Genomic DNA, 6,230 nt, shown 5'->3' with positions numbered 1-6,230 from the left:
TCTTCTATAAACACCAAGTATTTTACCTACCCACTATCTAACTCAAGATGTGTACAGTACTGTACTCACATTTGAACCAGTTAGAAAAAGACAGACATTCACGAGATAAAAATGGTCACATACCACATTTAACATTGCATACAGTAAGACACACACACACACACACACACACACACACATACACACACACCTCCACACACACACACACCTCCACACTCACACACTCCTCCACCCCCACACACTCCTCCACACCACTCTAAAACTGTCAGCTTCCTCTAATTAAGTAAAGAGGGTATGGAAAATTCCCCAGTCCAGAAAATTAGAAGAGCTCAAGAAGTATTAAATTCTATGGTACCAGACTGTGATGAAGTAAAGCGTGGAGAAACTAGACAGGACAAATTGAAGGAGTTAATTAGGACCCAGCAATGGCTACACTTGGTTAGGGACATCCGGACACAAATGCAACAGGTGGTAATGAATCATGATGCGTTGTTTGTCTTAGGTCCAAATGAAATGGGAACAATTAAGGGTTTGTCTGCTAACATCCCATTGGTCAATGAACACCCTGTAAGAGGACCTCAATATAGGTATCCCGAGAAAGCCAAGGGTACTATTAAAGAAATGATGCGAGACATGAGAGATAGGGACATCATTGAACCATCAACCGCTGTCTGGCTATCACCTATCGTGTTAGTAACTAAACCTAATGGATCGAAACGTATGTGCCTTGATTTCCGAGCAGTCAACAAACACTTGAAAGTAGATATACAACCTTTGCCAAGATTGGATGAATTAGTTGAGAAGGCTGCCGGAAATATATTATGCCACCTTAGATTTGAAAGATGCTTACTATCAGGTGATTCTTGACCATCACAGTAGAGATATAACCACCTTCAGTGATGGATATAATTTATGGCGGTTCAAACGCCTACCTTTTGGTTTGTCTGCCCGCCCAGACGTTTTTACTAGGGAAGTAAACAGGGTCTTAGCTCCTTTAGCAGAAGAAGATTGGGTCAGGAACTATCTAGATGATGTCATAATGTGGGCTAATGATTTCAATACCCTCATGGGCAGATTGGCTAAAGTATTTGACAGGTTTGTAAATATGGGAATCAAATTAAATCTATCTAAATGTCAGTTTGGTCAAAGACAAGTAAAATTCTTGGGACATATTGTTTCAGAAAAAGGCATTGAGCCGGATCCAGAGAATGTAAAGGCAGTAACAGAGTGTAAACCACCCACTAATGTCAAACAAGTCCGACAATTTTTAGGGATGTGCGGGTTTTATCGTAAGCATGTTTCAAATTTTGCCAAGATTGCATATCCTATCACAGAACTCACTAAGAAACAAGCTGCTTTTGCTTGGACAGATGAATGCCAGACAGCTTTTGAAACGTTAAAGCGGATATTAGCTTCCTTTCCAGTACTGGTAAAAGTAGACATGGATAAACCATTTGAGCTACACAGTGATGCTAGTAATTTTTGTGTAGGGGCATCACTGAATCAATTACAGGATGACGGCTCTTTGCGTCCTGTTGGGTATTTCTCTCGGAAGCTAAAGCCCGCGGAAACACGGTATTCCACCATTGACCAAGAAGCATTAGGGATAGTGTTAGCCTGTAGATTTTTCCACCATTTTTTGTGGGGTTCCCAATTCACCATCAAGACTAATCACCAGCCGTTAACGTCTGTTTTTAACAAGAAAACTAAAAGTCAAAGAATGAATAGATGGATATTGGAAATGAGAGATTACGTCTATAAGATAGAGTATAAACCTGGAAAGGCCAATCTAGTTGCGGACGCCTTGAGTAGGCCGGTAGGCTCCTTAAGGAAAGTAGCCAGGAGTAGGACGGCAGGTCAGTTCCCTCAGCTAGACTGGTTAACGCATAGGCAGTTAGGAATAGAACAAAGAAAAGAAGAGAGATGGGAAGCATTGGCTAGTTATTTAGAAGGAGGACAGGTACCCAAACATAAATATCCCAAGACGACTATTGACAAATTTGAAGTAGTGGAGGGGGTATTGTATTTAGTGAAGGAACAAATTGATAAAGCATTGATGTACTGCCTTGTAGTACCTGATAATTTGCGTGGAGCAGCATTAGAGTGGGCACATAACAGAGAGACGTCAGGTCACTTAGGACAATGGAAGACCATAGCCAGAGTAGAGGGCCTTTTCTATTGGCCCAATTTTTGCAGGGACTGTGAAATTTGTAGAATCATGTGAAGTGTATCAAAGATTCAAAGGGACAAAAGGGTTGGAACAGCAATGGCAGGGGATGTCAGAGGTAACTAAACCTTTGGAGAGAGTATCTGTAGACTTGACAGACTTACATAATAGTGTGAATGGGTATCGCTACGTGTTGACCGTCATAGATCACTATTCTAGGTTTGTCAATTTCTATCCTTTGAGAACAAAATCCAGAGAATTTGGTAAATTCATTAATGTTTTTGGTAGCCCTGGAGTAGTCATTGCAGATAATGGAAGTGAATTTACAGCAACACAGTTTAGAGAATTATGTAAAGTACCACCCTAGAGGTAATAGTGTCACAGAGAGAATGCACAGGACCTTTAAAACAACACTTGCAATCATGTGTGAAGATAATCCGCTTCAGTGGCCAAAATTTTTTTAAGTCCCGTGCAGTTGGCTCTGAACACGTCTGTCCATGCCACAACTGGGGTACAGCCTCATTTTGCTTTTCTTCGAGGCATGCACAGAGACAAATAGGAATTAACTTCCCTATAATAGAGAATGAGAGTAGTCAAGAGTTGAAAGAAGCCCATAGGTTGATAAAAGAGACGTCTGCCAGGATGTCACGAGAGACGAGAGAGAGCAAATAGATCAAGAACGAACCAAACTATGCAGTTAGCAGAAACACTATGGGTGAGGAATGACTGGCCCAGCCCTGGGACCAGTAGGAAGTTGAATACCAAGTGGAAAGGTCTGTACACTATAACGGAAATTATACGAGATGGTGCCGCTTATGAGTTGACTAACCCCTTGGATGAAAGTGAGGTGATAAAGAGAGCGGCTGAGAAAATAAAGAGGTATGTAAGTAGAGACATGTTTGTTCAGCTGAATGAGCCCCTTCTTCCACCTTATGATTCTTCCTCGGACTGAGCTTCAGACGAAACAGATGAGGAAAGTGGTGACGGAATTGTGGAAGGTCAGCCTGTAAGTACAGTAGATTCCCTGTGAGGCAGAGGAGACCAGTAGTTAGAATAGATTTGTAGGACATATAGTTCCAGGATGTTGCTTCAATTGAATATTTTTGGCTTTCCAGTTTGATAGGTTGATTTGTTGAATTATAAGGTTTTTGGTTGGGGAGACAGTTACTCAGGTGGTTTGTCGGATTAATTTTACTGTGGGTGTTGACCTCGTCAGTGGAAACGAAGTCACCCCGACCGTTTAAATCCCAGTTCTTATGAACTGAAGTCCGGAAATCCAGTTGCTGCCTATGTTGTCGAAGGGAGAAATCTCAGTTTTTACGTGTGTGTCGGAAGTTTTTTTGGGGGGTTGTTAACTCACTCCGGGTGATTGAGTCAAATCCAGGTAAAAAAGTCACACGAAAAAAAGAAAAGTTAACTATCGAATTCTCACATTTTTTAAGGTTAATATGTCAATCAGTTTCAGTAAAGGAATATGCAGAACTGATGGTAACCTAACCTAACCTTTATTACCGGCCACCATAAATTAATTGTGACTTTTTTCCTGTGACTTTTTTTCCTAGCCAAAATTGTGACTTTTTTCTGTGACTTTTTTTCCTGTGACTTTATTACCGGCCACCATTGAGTCACCCCGTCCTTAAAATGCCAGTTCTTCTGAACTGTGAGATAGAAAATCCAGGTTTTGTGTTATGAGCCCCATTGTGTACTTATAGAACCACGGTTTTGTGTGGAAAAGGTGAATTATTATTGAAACGAAGTAGTAATCTGAGGAAGTGTCTTATGTAACTAATTCCCCAGTCATAGATAAGAATTAAAATTCCTTAGTACCTGTATATGTAATTTCATGCAGAGAACTTTTGTTGTAGATGTAATGTCAAAGAGTCACTGTTTATGTGTTGGTGCCAAAAGTATGTTGAGGTAACACTGATGAACTGTTCGGGACATGTTCCCTAGGTATACTGTATTGTACTGAAATAACAGAATTGATAAGTTGTTGCATGTATAGGTAACGGAGACTCGAGTATGAAAAGTTTAAGTCTCCTTATAATTCTCTTTTTAATGATATATTGTGTACCGAAGGATTGTAAACTAATGTCCGATGTGTATGGTAGCGGAGACACTCGTGGGAAACGTTTAAGTCTCCTTATGTTTTGCTTGATGTATTAAGGTACTGTAATCACGAACTGTTAGGATATTGTAGAATGTAGGCCTATATGCACTACAGCGTAGTGTTTTTGCATATTATTCCACATAATATGAATCTTTGTAAGGGGAAGGCTATGTACTGCACACATCATTGTCATTCCTAAAAACCCCCTTGAATTCATATTATGCTAAATAACATTCAAATCCACTGCGCTTGTAGAATCTCAGAGAACGGGAAACATTGATAAAGGATAACTCACCTACTCAATGTTACTGAATCATGTGTTGTATTGTACCCAGGTACAGTTATATAATGTTAATTGTATGTATTCATAGCATTAAGGAGAACTCAGGGTATCCATAAGATGATTGGGGAAAGTCCAGTTGAACCGGACTATTGTACTGTAGGACTAAGTGTGGATCATGATTTGAAGGTCATACTTTGATATCTGTGGAAGTTATGTTCGCTACACGTTCACAGACGTATCCTGGCAAGGTTGCCAAATTTATATTGCCAGATTCTGGGGTCACTAATTCTAAGGGGAAAACTTAACTATATTCTTAATTTTAAGGGTTGCTGCCACCAGACCCCCTCTGGGCAGTATGTAGCTCGTTAGGTAGCGGGCAGAGTGGACTAGGCATTGAGTTAGGTTTTTCATTGACCAGATCGAAAAGGGGAAAGAAGGGTGAAACCATAACATGTCTTAATTAATTTATTCCTTATAAAACTTACTGGTAAAAAAAACATACAAGTGCGTTGGCCTTCCTCAGAAGAACAACGAAGATGTTGGTTACCCTGCTCGGCACCAGACGTCTTACATTAATTGCGTGTCATCCACATACTTATTGCATAACAATCAGTGACCTCCTTACCTCGGTCATTCCTTCTTACTTTACCCCTTAACACGTCAGACTGCTCCACCTGTATGGAATATGGCTCCGTAGGTTATCATACATAGTAGCACCATCTCAACACACCTGTTACACTCCACACCTGCAAGTATGGGACTCTTTGTAATTTCTAGGTATATACATATCAGGCACCTCGTTCGCACACCGCCCTCGATGGGTAGAGACGAGGGCTACACCAAGAGACATACCAGTACTATTTCTGCGCCTGGTATTGTAGGTCGCTCCAAGTGACGACCGCAGAGTTTCTCAAGCGTTTCCTTATTTGTTCCTACTCATTCGGAGTGGTGCGCTGGGAATCCACAGGTTCACAGTGGATTGGCATAGCTGGGAGTAGTCACCACCTGGTGGGACGCTCACAGGGATAATGGCCGCCGCCCAGCAAGGCACTCCGACCGCATGGGACCTGAGGTGACGGTAGAACGTAGGACACTTTCCTGTATATTGTAACTCATGCCTTATAAACACATATTTTAATCCTAAATTACACACTACGGTAAGGTTCTGGTTTGCTAGTTCGTGGGTAAATTCATTGGGTTATAATATCAACGCGGCACAATCGAGGCGGGTACAAAGGACGCCCCTTTAAAACTAAAGCCGAATGTTCATGGCGTGGGTATATCCACTTCACTTAAAACTGTAATTAGGGATCCTCCTCTCACACATTGCACTATTTGAACACAGACATAAGATTCTCTGATCACTGTACATGTCGTGGGTACGTCACGTGCACGCCCTAGGCAAGCCTTTAGATGTGCGCCCCCTTGAAAGTTTTGATAAGCTAATGTGTGTACAGTAACCCATTACTACATTGTTTCTAACTCTCGAAACACCACTGATAACATAATTTTCATCTTGTGGCTTTATTACTTCATCCATGCAAATAACCAATTATTGTTAGTACATTAAGTCAATAAATCCTTGACGTAAATGTCAATGAAACAATTTTTAGTTATTTTTTTTATTTTAGGGTAATCTTTAAAAAATAATAACATATTGTGGGGTATGG

This window comes from Homarus americanus, unplaced genomic scaffold (genome assembly GCF_018991925.1).
Source record: "Homarus americanus isolate GMGI-L3 unplaced genomic scaffold, GMGI_Hamer_2.0 scaffold48416, whole genome shotgun sequence".
Classification (NCBI taxonomy): Eukaryota; Metazoa; Arthropoda; class Malacostraca; order Decapoda; family Nephropidae; genus Homarus; species Homarus americanus.
The sequence above is the reverse complement of the archived record's forward strand: the minus strand, read 5'-3'. Positions refer to the sequence as shown.